The sequence below is a fragment of the Rhinopithecus roxellana genome, chromosome 17 (genome assembly GCF_007565055.1).
Source record: "Rhinopithecus roxellana isolate Shanxi Qingling chromosome 17, ASM756505v1, whole genome shotgun sequence".
Taxonomy (NCBI): Eukaryota; Metazoa; Chordata; class Mammalia; order Primates; family Cercopithecidae; genus Rhinopithecus; species Rhinopithecus roxellana.
Genome location: NC_044565.1, coordinates 57807920 through 57821447, shown reverse-complemented (window position 1 = coordinate 57821447; position 13528 = coordinate 57807920). Strand labels below are relative to the sequence as shown.

Genomic DNA, 13528 nt, shown 5'->3' with positions numbered 1-13528 from the left:
AGGATTTCAATGACATTCTTATCCTACTTGCAAGATAAACAGGGATCCAGGGAATTGATTAAATTCAGGATTCACCCAGATGGGGCCACTGTCTCTTCTCATTACTCAACAGGTCTTTACAGGGGACCTACTATAGCCCAGCCCAGTGGCCCCTTCCCAGGACCCTCCAAATCAAATGGGGAGACAAGACATAAGCAAGGAACACCATAAGAAGGCTAGGCACTAGGCAGTCCTACGCAGAACAAAACTGCAGAAAAGCCCATGGAGTCAAGTGTCTCTGAGACAGGACAAACGGGGAAGGCTTCCTAGAGGAGGTGGCATTTTCACCAGGGTTGATGAAGTTAATCTGCATTAAGTAAAATTTGGAAAGGTCTGGGAAATTCTGGCCAGTTCTCTCAGGCAGATAATCCAGACTTCTTGCATATAGCTAGATTCCTGTGAACATTTTGATGCATTTGTATTAGAAAGAAAACATCCAAGTCACAAATAGCATCTATGCAGGGAGAACTCTTACACCTTTTCCTTCCTCTGCAGAGACCAGTGACCTGTTGAAGTGGTACCTCTGGCTCAGTCAGCCTCAGTCTTCCTCTGGGACTCAGACCTGCTCTGGAAATAAACAATGTTCCTGATATGTCATCAACTCTGTCCTCTTTGTGCTCAATTTGCATTTGACAACTGAAAAGTTAAGCAGATGCATCATCGGGCCTCTGTTCATTTTTTGCACTTCGCTGTAAAAAACAAGAAATGATTATTAAAAATATATCTATAACTGCTGGAAAACTCCTTTCTCCCCTCTAGTTCAGAATCTTGCAATTGGAAATGTTTGTCATATTTCAAATCAGCAGATGATAGTTGGCTGCATCTGCCCGTGTGGTCCTTTTTTCTTTCGTCTGGGTTCACACATAAACTTTCTTTCTTTCCTTCCCTCTAAATTTTGTCTTTCTTTTTACCTCTCTGTCTGTCTTTTGGTAGATTGTCTTTCTTCTTTTCTTCCCATCTTTATGGTTTTTCCACACAATCCTTTAGCCATGTTATTGTTCAAATTTAACTTCTAATTCTCAAGTTACTGTGTGTGTGGTTTTTTCTTGCCTACAAAGAAATTATTCCCATGGGAAAAGATAAGTGTGAAACAAGGGCAGCCAGGGTCCTATCTTTGGGGTGTCCAGACTTATACAAAGAACTTTTTAATGAATTGTTTTTTTTTTTTTTTCTCAAAAAAGGAAGACATGTGTAGCCTCTGCCCCAGAGGGGGAGATTTCTTGGCTGAGGAGGATAGATGGAGAGTGTTTCCAAACTCTCCACCTTCAAATCCTAAGTCTTTGAAAGCTGTCCTAAGATAAAGCAACATTCTCTTGTGAATTTTGTAATAAGAATTCTTGACTTGTTGGGTATGAGGCACATATGAGCATGAATTGCCTTGGGTTTCCACAGACCATCCTAGAATCCCTGGGAAGGGCTCCCTTTATTCCTGGACCGCCTTTGATGACACACAACCTTTGACCCTGATCAATGCATCCTCCTCCCAAGCAGTGCAGACAGGAGCAACTCTCTCAGCACCCAGAGGAAGCGCGGGCATTCGGCCCTGACCTCTCACCCTGCCCCTAACCTCACTGATAATTGAGTTTTCCATTCGTACTCACCAGCAGGCTCTCTACACAAAGAAACAAGCCCCCACCCGCTTACTCTGTCTTTACCGAGATGAAACCACGAGCGGGGTCTGTTCAGCCAACACCAGCATCCGGTACCGGAACACACAAGAGGGTCGGATCTGGGTCCCAGCTCCCCCATTCCATCCTGGGCCTCCCAGCACTTGCCATGCCCCTAGGACAGAGTACCTGACTCAGGCAGCATTTGTTCCTCCTAGTGTGTCACTTGAGAGAACTGTGTCTCTTTGAAAGATGTTCATGTTGCAGAGCAATTTAAAACATATACCTCCTTCCAAGTGTCCTTCCATAAAAGCCTGCTTTCTGGAAGCTCCTGGAATCCCAAAAACTGAATCAAAGACAATTTAAAATGAACTTTCTCTACCTCCCTTTGAATCTTTGTAAAATCTCTTATTGTAGAACAAAGTAAGCTATCAACAAGCCCTTTCAAAACATTTCCACCCTAAGTTTGCCCTATGCGTGGAAAGAATGGATGACTAGAATCACCCCCTTGACCTCCTGCTGAAGAGGACAAGGTACTGATTTGGGACGCAAGTCCCCAGCCAGTGAGTTGGTGCTCACGGAACTGCTGTCCATGAGGAGGGGAAGATGGAGCCCTAAGATGCGCACCCTGCCCTCGGCAAATGCTTGAGGGTTTCTAACTTAGGAATGGTAATGACCTAATTGGCATCATGTACTTCCCCCTGCAAGTAACACCATCTCCTTCGGCTCTCACACCCCCACTGAGGTAGTTAGATCTTGTGCCAAAAAAAACCAAAGAGCAGAGGATGGGTCCAAGGTCACCAGAAGAAGTGGAGCCAAGACTTAGAGCCAAGTTTTTGGACTCTGCAGCCACGAAACTTAGTGAGTGCCCCGCTGCTTCCCGAGGAGCACCCCTGGAAGGCAGAAGAACGAGAGGAAGCTTCGAGGGTAGGACAAAGACACAAGAACATGTGAAAGCAGAGACAGACTGTTCTTGCCAGAGAGAGGTGGAGACTTCAGAAGACAGAACTGTTGCCATGGCAGTGGCATTCTGGGGGGTGGAGGAGCTTCCTGGAGAGGAAGGGCCTCAGCTAAGCCTTAAGGCTGGAGCAGCATTGAGAGTGGTAGAGGGGCGATGGTGAGGGGCTTTAGCAGGGGGACCTGCCTAGGAAGAGGCTTCAAGCCAGAAGCCCTGATGGGGACAGTGACGAGGCTCCTGGGCTGACAGCCTGTTGGAGAGAGAGGGAGGGCCACATGTGTAAGGCCTTGAAAGTTGGGCCAGGAGTTGGGGCTTTCTGTGTAAGCAGTCTCTTAGAATATCTGCTGTAGGAGTGTAGTGTGCAGTCTTTAACAACCAGGGCGTTTTCTCATTTGGAAATTGAAAAGTGGGAAAACTCAGCCAGAATGGCGCCCGTATCTGGGCCAGCCAAAGCAAGACCCATTAGCCTAAAAGCCTCCTCTTCATTCCCCACTGCTTGCCCTCTTGCCCAGACGGTGTGAAGCACCCTAGGCCCCTGCTCAATCTCCAGCCTTCTGGGCTGCTTTACAGCAGATTCGGAGGCAAAAGGTCTGGGAGTGACTCAAGAATCTCTGTTTTTACTGAGTGCCCACAGGTGGTTGTTAACCATGAACCAGTTTAGAAAGAAAAAACACCACTGTGAAGATCACCTGGGGCACTAGGAACTAACAGGGCCTCTCCTCTGCAAAGCCTGAGTCAGCAGGTCCATGGGGAGAACCAGGAATCCAGGTCTTTAACAAAAGCAGGGCCATGTTTAGGTTGAGATGAGCAAGGTGAGCCATCCAAGTGCAGGGTCAACTCCCGTCCTCATTTCAAAGCTTCTTTGCTCCATTGCTCATCATGGACATTTTTGCACTGATTTTTATAGAATTTATCTTGATAACTGAGTTTTGTTGTTGTTGTTGTTGTTGTTGTTGTTGTTGTTGTTTGGCTTCTCCTTAAAATTTACACCTAAAATGAGTGTCTCGCTCACCTCACCCTTGTCTTAGTCCACAATAAAAGCCCCAGGTGATCCCCAGGATGATGACTGAGTCCAGGACACTCAGCACAGCCTTCCAGCTGTTTCCTTTGCCTGTATTTCCAGCCACATTCACCTCCTCCCTGAGCACAGGCTCTGCACACCCACTCCAGCCCCGTGACCAGCTCTCCAAACTGCCTCTGCACATACTCCTCCCTCTTCTGGGAATGTCCTTGCTGCCTCTGGGGTCCCCACTCCACCTGGGCAGCCCCTCCTCCAATGCCACCAATGGCCCCCTGTATACATACAGGGCTGGGAGCTCTGCCACAGTCTCCTGCTGAAACTACCAGCCTCCCCCAACAACCCCAGGAAAGAACAGGGTCTTCAGTTCTACGCTCATTTTGCCCACGCCCCCAAGTCAGGACTGTCTCACCATCCCATTATTGTTCAATGTGCCTGTGAGCCTCTCGAGGAAAAAGGAAATGTCTTATTCCAGACCCTCTTATCCTAGAACATACCCTGGCACTGAAGAGAGGATGGATGGATGGATGGATGGCGGGGTGGGTGGGGGTGGGTAGGTGGATGGATGGATGGATGGATGGATGGATGGATGGATGAATAAAAGTTGAGGCACAACGGGATGATCACAGGCCTTGGCCTCACAACCCAAACCTGGGCTTGAATCCACCTTCACTACCCACCTCTGAATGCTCCAAACAAGTGACTTAACAACACCGGCCTCCATCTCCTCATCTATAAAATGGAACTAAGGTGGCTGCTTTGCAAGGTTGTTGTGAAAATTAAAAGCAGTTTACTGAGTGCCTGGGACCCAGTAATAGGTGATGCATAAATTGGAAAAATAACAGGGATCAGATGGCAGACTGCCTTTCCCCTCGGAACCATTGTATGGTGCTGTGTGCTCTGAGGGCCATACAGTAAAGCACTATGTGGCTTGCTGCTGTGATCCTTCTAGGGTGGCTAAGCTTAGTCTGACGAGTGGTTCATAATGATCAAGGCTTAAGTGAGGATTGGTCCCCAAATCCATTGGAGAGATTTCACATTCCAAAGTCAGATGGAGGAAAGAAATGATGTGGGTCTTCATGGAGTTTAAAGCCCACTGATTCAACTCAGATTTGAGGAACATCAGCTGGCACTTTCCACGTCTGTATAGGGTGGCAGGCTGGGAGTCACTCCTAGATGCTGTCGCAGACGGAGTCTCCTGAAGCCCCTTTCAAGTCTTAAATATCATGAGAAAGATTTTACCTTGGAGTAGACTTATCCTGACCTTTTGTGCATTCATCAGGATTCTCCAGAGAAACACAACCTATACATATCCAGAAAGAAACAGAGAAAGATTTACTTTAAGGAATTGCTCATGACTCTGGATACTGGCAAATCTGAATTTTGCGGGAAAGGCGGACAGGCTGGAGACCCTGGGAAGTGTTGATGTTGCAGTCTTGAGTCCAAAGACAGCTAGAATTGAATCCGCCTTTGGATTCATCTTCCTGAGGATTTCTTCATCTTCGAGGGACCTCAGTCTTTTCTCTTAAGACCTGGAGGATAATATATTTATTCAGAATCTACTGACTTCAATGTTACTCTCATTAAAAAAAAAAAAAAAAAAAAAAAAAAAAAAAAAAAAAAACAAAAAAACCTTTACAGTGACATCTAGACTGGCATTTGATCAAACAAATGGGCACCATAGCCTAGCCACATTGACGTACAAAATTAGCTATCATGCTCCCCAAGTTTGCAATATGAAAAAGAATCAGCCCACCCAACAGTCAGTTACTACATAAGAAGCAATAATGGGAAAGTACTTTCCAGGGAAAAGACACCCCACAGAACAGTGCTGCCAGGGTGGGGGCTGTTATAAGTCTGCTGTTTGGGGGCAACCAAGACAAACCAAGTGTTCTCCTAGACTGTTTGACAGACAAAAAGGAAGCTGGCAGAGTCCTTTCCAGGAAAACTCATTCATTCACCCGATACTGTTGGCTCTACTGAGCACCAGGCTTACCAGATCCCATCCAGTGGACAAATGTTACAACAAGGGGGCATGCCAAGGGGGAAAGCCAGGGGTGTGCAGCCTCCACACAGGAAACTCAGGAGGATGCTTGTAATGAGCAGGAGTTGGGGGGAACTAGCAGCAAACTCACCGGCCAGCACCAGAGGAACGAGTAAGGAAAATTTAGTGATGCACGATGTGAAATTTTTTGCAGCATTTGGAAACAATTAACTAAATGTACACACAGCTTAGATTTTAAAAACACAATGCTGAATGGGGAAAAAGTAAGAAACAGAACAGTTGATAGCACAATATCGTTTATATAAATTGAGAATACGTCACACAAGGCAACATGCTTTAGAGAGACGCATGTAATTTCAAGGATACAAAGCAGATGCGTTGGAGCAGTTGCCTATGAGAAGAGGGGGATGGCGTGGGAATTTAAGTAGATAAATGAGAAGAGGAGCCTGGCATGAATCAATGAGGTAATGTTTCATGAACTAGAGTAACTCAACCCTCTGCACTGTGGTCCAGAAAGTGGAAGAAAAATCATTGCTGAGAGCTGCCACCAGGTTATCAAGATTTGTTCAAGGTCTATCTTTTCTTCTAGATCAGAAGTTATAGCCCAGGAGCCAAATCCAACCCACTACCAGGTTCTGTAAATAAAGTTTATTGGCACACAGCCACACTCATTCATTTACATATTGCCTGTGGCTGTTTTTACAGGACAATGGGAGAGTTGAGGAGTTGCAACAGAGACTATGTGGCCTGCGAAGCTTAAAAGAGTTATGAACTGGTCCTTTACAAAAAAGGTTTGCCAACCCCTACTCCAGACTAAAAGCTCCATGATGGCAAGGAGTGTAGGTAAAGAGAAAAGAGAAAGCTCCATGAATAGTGATGTATCAACACTGGTCGAATACAAAACAAGCACACAGACCTCCCACAGCTCTAGGGTATGACTCAGACAAGTGGTGGCCACTCAGTTCTTCAACTGCACCAAGGGCCTTCTGACCCTAGGCCTTTGTGTGTGCTGACCTTTTCTGTGGAACGTTCTCTCTCTACTTCATCCTCCGACCAACTCTACCATAAGTCTTCCAGGAGTCTTCTCTGGTGTCCTGCCCCTAGCCTGGGAAGCCATTTAAAGCCTTTCATAGCACTCAGCACTTTCTGATAAAACACAGCACCCTGGTATTGTGTGCTCAACAGGTTGAACACATAGGTCTGCCTTCCTTTCTAGACCAAAACCTGCACAAAGGCATGGACCAAGTCCTGCTTGATTCTGAGTTCCCAGCTTCTCTAGCACAGCACATAGTAGGTGCTCAATAAAATTTTTTAAAAAATAAATCAATGAATTCAAGAATGAGTAAATGAAAAGGTGTGATGGAGGGATGGTAAGCAGGACAGTGTGGCAGGAGCAGAGGGCATGCAGGGAAAGGGGAAAGAGTAAGATTAGGAAAGATTGGGGGAAATGATAAAAGACCTGAAATGCCAAGAAGTAGATGCTTTCTTCCAAAGGGCATGTGCTGAGGCCTGACTTCCCAACACAAAGACTGTCTACTGCATGAATAATTGACTTGGAGCTGGAGGAGTCAAAATCCAGGTCATCCCCCCGCCCCCCATGGAGATGGTGCCACCCCGTTTCCCTCCTGGTTCCTCAGCTGACCTGCTTCCAGCCTCTACTCATCCTCTGGTGGATGCAGGCATGACCTATTCCACACACGGTGAGGGCTCAGAATGGAGCCCCATACTGGTGCCTGCCCTGGCTTTGCCAAGACAGAGCATGTTCAGCTTCTCCCTGGTCCTGGAAGACAGGAGTGCCAGATGGAGTCTTTAGGCTCTATTCTCTGCAGTCCTCTGAGCCCATGGCCTTCTGGCTTGTAAGCATATAATAAACCAAGCACCTTTCCCCTTTGCTGTGGGCTATAAGAGTAGAAGGCATCTCAGAGTCCTGAAGACCCCCAGAGAGCACTGACTCCACATTGCAGCTCCTCTCACTGCCTCCAGTCCCCTCGGTCCCTGTACCCACCTGGGAAGGCTTTCTATGGGACTTTCTCACATACTCACCTATTCTGTGTGTACTAGAAGCTCATTCCCAAGGCAAGGCAGAAGGTGGTGCGTGGCCCAGATGTGCTAAGCTTCCAACGCAGGGGAGCCCTGTGTCATCTTAAATCTGAGATGGTAGATCCGGGCCTTGAAGTACAAGGGCAGCGTGCCCCTTACTGTCTAAGACCTGGAATTGCTGGGAGGCGACATTCTGGCTTTCCAGGGCTGCCATCACAAAGACCCACAGACAGAATGACTGAAATAGCAAAAATTTACTTCCTTGCAGTTCTGCCAGCAAGAAGTCCAAGATCCAGGTATCTGCAGGATCAGTTTCTTTCAAGGCCTCTCTTCTTGGCCCATAGATGGCCGTCTTCTCCCGCCCTCACCTGCTCTTTCCTCTGTGCGTGTCTGCGTCCTAATCTCTTCTTCTTATAAGGATATCAGTCTATTGGATTAGGGTCCACTCTAATAACCTCACTTTAACTTAATTACCTCTTTTAAAACCCTATTTGCAAATACAGTTACATTCTGAGGCACCGGGGGGGTTAGGACTGCAACACATGAGCTGGGGAGAGGAGACACAAATCAGCCCATGACTGCTGGGAAGGGCTTGGCATGGAGGCCAGATGGAAAGGAGTTCAAATCCTAGCCCCTCACCTCATTGAGCCTCAGTTTCCTCATCAACAAAATGAGGGGATTATTTCTCCCTCGAGGGCACCTCTGAGGATGGAGTGCGATAAGACACATGCCTGCACCAGCACAGTCCTGGGTACCCAGTAAATGGCATTTATTATTAACAGTGTTCCTGGGCCAGGCGTGGTGGCTCAAACCTGTAATCCCAGCACTTAGGGAGGCTGAGGCAGGCGGATCACGAGGTCAGGAGATCGAGACCATCCTGGCTAACACAGTGAAACCCTGTCTCTACTAAAAATACAAAATATTAGCCAGGCGTGGTGGCGGGAGCCTGTCCTTCCAACTACTTGGGAGGCTGAGGCAGGAGAATCGCTTGAACCCGGGAGACGGAGATTGCAGTGAGCGGAGATCACGCCACTGCACTCCAGCCTAGGTGACAGAGTGAGACTCTGTCTCAAAAAAAAAAAAAAAGAAAACAACAGTGTTCCCGGACTCTGGCCTTCACATATGCCAGGTCCTGGTCATTCTCCATTAACTCCATCTGTATGAACCACAGCTACGTGTCAAAGGGTCATATCATGTGTCATATTTGTTCTTTCCCAACTCACCAAAACATCTCACTTTAGCCTCTCAGCTTACATTGTTTTGGACATTTTTCTTGCTAAAATCATCTACATTTATTGTTCATGAATATAGTCCGATGACCCCATCCATGGAGGGACTGTCTGGTGGGATGGTTAAGAGTTTATCAAATTCTCTAGTCCACAGCAAGTGTAAAAGGAATAGGGGGAAAAAAAAGAACAAGCGAGAAGAAAGAGTTTATCAAAGTCTTGGTTTGATCCTGGCTCTGCTACTTACATGCTGCGCGAACCTAGGCAAATCACTGAAACACTCAGTGTCCTCCTCTGTAACATGAGAATCATAAAAGTAGCTCTCTCGTGGGGCTGCAGTGACATTTAACTGAGCTTAGCTATGAGAAGCTCTTCCAACAGGGCAAAGCATAAAGTAAGCACTATATGTCTGTTAGCCATGATTACGATGTTTCACCATTCTGGAATGTCCTCCTGCTCTGTCTGTATTGACAGAGCCTGCAGGCCCCCTCCCGTGAGCAGCATCCCTACTACAGGTGTGCCTGATGAACTCTGGCCCCTCAGTTTTCATTTGGCCTAAATGCCCAACTGTGTCACACGCTTGGCACCAAGCACGCCCGGCTTCATTTCAGGAGTGAGAGTCACACTGTGTGTCTCTGAAGGGTGAGAGCATGCGTCCACCCCCTGGTGTTCCACAGCCCGAACACAATGCTGAGTATAGAGTAGGTTCTTGGGCAGCAAACAGTGGTTGACTGATTGATTGATAAAACTATATGACACCAACTCAGCAACAACCCCCCTACCTGGAGGACTGTACCATATTCTGAAATCTGCAAAGATGTTGAGGGAAAAGTGCCATTATTCTCAAACGCACATTTTTTTTTTTTTTTTTTTTTGAGATGGGGTTTCCCTCTTGTCGTCCAGGCTGGAGTGCAGTGGTGCGATCTCGGCTCACTGCGACCTCTGCCTCCCGGGTTCAAGCAATTATCCTGACTCAGCCTCCCGAGTAGCTGGGACAACAGGCGCCCGCTACTACGCCTGGCTAATTTTTGTATTTTTAGTAGAGATGGGGTTTCACTATGTTGGCCACACTGGTCTCAAACTCCCGACCTCAGGTGATCTGCCTGCCTCGGCCTCCCAAAGTGCTGGGATTACAGGCACAAGCCACCGCATCTGGCCCTGAAATTGAATTTTTAACCTAAATAAAATGTTTTAAAAAATAAATTAGGCCTGGCAAGGTGGCTTACGCCTGTAATCCCAGTACTTTGGGAGGCCAAGGCGGGTGGATAACGAGGTCAGGAGATCGAGACCATCCTGGCTAACACGGTGAAACCCTGTCTCTACTAAAAATACAAAAAAATTAGCCAGGCATGGTGGTGGGCACCTGTAGTCTCAGCTACTCTGGAGGCTGAAGCAGGAGAATGGCGTGAACCTGGGAGGTGGAGCTTGTAGTGAGCCAAGATCGCGCCACTGCACTCCAGCCTGGGCAACAGAGAGAGACTCTGTCTCAAAAAAATAAATAAAAATACATACATAAATAAATAAATTAGAGCTTGGGATTTTGTCTGTGTGTTGTTTTGTCTTTGTTTTGTTTTGCCTTAACTTCCTGAGTGACTTTACTCTGATGATGAGCAAATCCTACTAACCACTCATTTGTAAAGTTTCTGCAAATAGACCGCAGCGTATCCCATTCCTGTGTCCCACAAGGAATGCCATTGGTGGAATGGGGCAGGACTGCCCTTCAAAGTCAGTATTATGTTTTATATGAAAAAATATTCAACATCATCAATCATCAGAGAAATGAAAATCAGAACCATCTCACACCAGTCAAAATGGCTATTATTAAAAAATCAAAAAATAGCAGATGCTGGAGAGGCTATGGAGAAAAGGGAACGCATTCTTGGTGGGAATGTAAATCAGTGCAGCCACTGTGGAAAGCAATCTGGAGATTTCTCAAATAACCTAAAACAGAGCTACCATTCAACCCCGCAATCCCGTTACTGGGTATATACACAAAGGAACATAGATCATCCAACCAAAAAGACATATGCGTTCGTATGTTCATCACAGCACAATTCCCAGTAGCAAAGACACGGAATCAACCTAGGTACCCATCAACAATGGATTGGATGCAGAAAATGTGGTCCATATACACCATGGAATACTACACAGCCACACACAAAAAAAGATAAAATCATGTCCTTTGTAGCAACATGGATGCAACTGAAGGTCATAATCCTGAGAGAATTAACATAGGAACAAAAAACCAAATTCCATATATTCTCACTTATAAGTGGGAGCTAAATATTGGGTATTCCTGGACATAAAGATGGCAACAATCAACACTGAGCACTGCTAGAGAAGGGAGGGGGCAAAGGCTGAAAAACTACCTACTGGGCACCGTGCTCACTATCTGGGTGCTGGGACCGTTTGTACCTCCAACCTCAGCATCACACAATATACCCATGTAACAAACCTGCATATGTAACCCCTGGATCTAAAATAAAAGTTTTTTTTTTTTAAGAAGTCAATATTATGTTTTAAAGACTGGTAACATACGAAATCTGGAATCAAGGTAAGGGTCCCAAATTTTGGAGCACAGCACACTTCCCTGCCTGCGTGGTTTTAGGTAAGTAAGTGTATTCGTTTAATCCTCACAATAGCCCCCATGGTGGATGAGGAGTCTAGGGTATGAGGACTCAGTCACTGGCCCCAGATTGGACAACAATCGGCAGCAGAGCCAGCCTCACTCCTGGCAACCTGGTGACAGGGTAAAGCCCCGACCATCCCTCGCCCCTGCCTTTCACCTGAAGTTGGTGTTGCACTTCTCATGGTGACAGGCAGGTTCTCACAGGCTCCTCACAGCACGCCACATGAGTGGCAGACAAAGAGAGGACTCTTCTGCCCATCTGCCCATCTTGCAGGCGGGAAGTCCGAGCCACGGGCTGTTCTGAGCAGCGTCCTGGGCTTCTCTCCGGTCTCTACCTCCACACCCCGAAGGTAGGCGCTCTTAGCAAGAGGCAAGTCAATCCATTTGTCCATTTGATTTAGGAAATGCCTACTGTGCTCCAGGGCAGGCCAGGTCCTCAGCTGGACACCCAGAGGATCACAGAAGGGACAAAACCAAGCCAGCCCTGCGGAAGGTACTAGGCCTGTGTGTGGTGGGGGGAGAGACACCCATGCCTATCCTCAGAGGGGCAAGTGCAAGTGCAGAGTGACTCCCAGGAGGCCGAGACCATCACCCTCTGGGGTTATCAGAGAGACTTCCTGAAGGGTAATGCCGCTGCTGACTTCCTGAACCAAGTCTGACGGTCCCACGTGCGTCCCTCACCCAGTGGCCAAAGGAAGAATGGTTTGGGCTTCCTCAGCTATCGAAGGAGGCCGTTCACCAGGCTGCCTGGCTTGGGCTTGACCTTGGCTCCAGTTCATTCCCAGTTCATCCCAGAGTGTACACAGAGTGTCGACCCAGCAGCTCCATCCCTTCTCTAGCCCTGTGATCTGCCTTGGACCTTTCTGAACTAGGCTCACTCAATTTGACCTTCAGGATGATGTAGGGCCCCCTGGAATTCAGCATCCTCCCTCCCAGCCTCTTCGGGTGCCCATCCTGCCCAGCCCTCCTCACTGGCCCCAGCAATAGACAGATTTGAAAAGTCAGAACTGAAAAGAAGGACATTCAGGACATGCCCCAAGAGAGTCCTGGCTTTCCTTCTCCTCCAGGAAGTGGATGACCTACTCACCCATCTTCAAAATCCTCATCATCTCATCCTTGAGGCTATTTTCCAAAATGAACCTTGGAAATCACGTTTGTCATGAGTTGATGGTTTCTAGGGTGATTTCTCCCTTGAGAAAATCTTGACTTCCTTACACAGGAGCTGGCTGTGTCTGGTGCAAAGGGAAGAGAGAGATGCAATGCTAAAGAGTAGAATGGATATCTTTGACACAGAAAATGAACTCCTGGCCTGTGCAGGAAAATGAGAAAAGACAGGGAAATGGAAAGCTTCCTCCCAAATATCCCAGGACCCCTAAGAATCTGCTAGCAGCCAAGCAGCCATGTGGCCTGTGTCTCCACTGAGCTCCAGGAGAGACCCTCAGGGCTGCTCTAAGGGTGAGAAATCCAGCCAAGCTGCCAATAATAGCATTAGTGTCAGCCCTCCCAGCTTTCTCTTAAAGGAATCACCCATGGTCTCTACTACCGCTCATTGAACCCTTTTCTTCCTTATCATGCCACCCTAGGGGCTTAAAACCTCTGCCACAAGAGTCAGAACCCCCTTCTGGGTGTCCCGGAGCCCCTCCCCATTGCCTATTCCAGCCTGCTGTCCTTTGGCTCAAACCTTTGTGCCCACTGACCTCTGCTGTGTTCGCCATCTTCCAGCACCTGCCCTACACTTGCTCTGTCTCTGTTGCTTTTCTGTACCCATTTAACTGATTGACTGGCCTCTGCCCTTCCTCCAGGACAGGATGGCTTAGCTTTGCGAAGCCTCTGCGGGGAAGGAGCCCATGTGAGCCAGATGCACACCTACTACCTGGGCAATGCATCCTGCCTCTGATGGGCCAGGCCTTTACTCTGCCAGGACCCTGATCTTAGCTGTGACCAGCCACCCCACAACCCACACTGTTGCAGACGCACAATGGCCAGCGTGGACTGTAGCAGCTTCT

The 13528-nt window shown here is 47.6% G+C and overlaps 1 long non-coding RNA gene across 1 annotated transcript in view; it reads right to left on the bottom strand.

Annotated features, from left to right (window-relative positions):
- Positions 1-382: 382 nt before the first annotated feature.
- The window catches only part of LOC115894189, a 35741-nt gene continuing 22595 nt past the window's right edge, over positions 383-13528 (bottom strand). The window contains exons 2-4 of the long non-coding RNA XR_004054196.1: positions 12610-12748; positions 4962-5154; positions 383-728 (exon numbers count right to left, since the gene is read on the bottom strand). This is a non-coding gene — a long non-coding RNA (uncharacterized LOC115894189). The remainder of the gene's footprint in view (positions 729-4961; positions 5155-12609; positions 12749-13528) is intronic.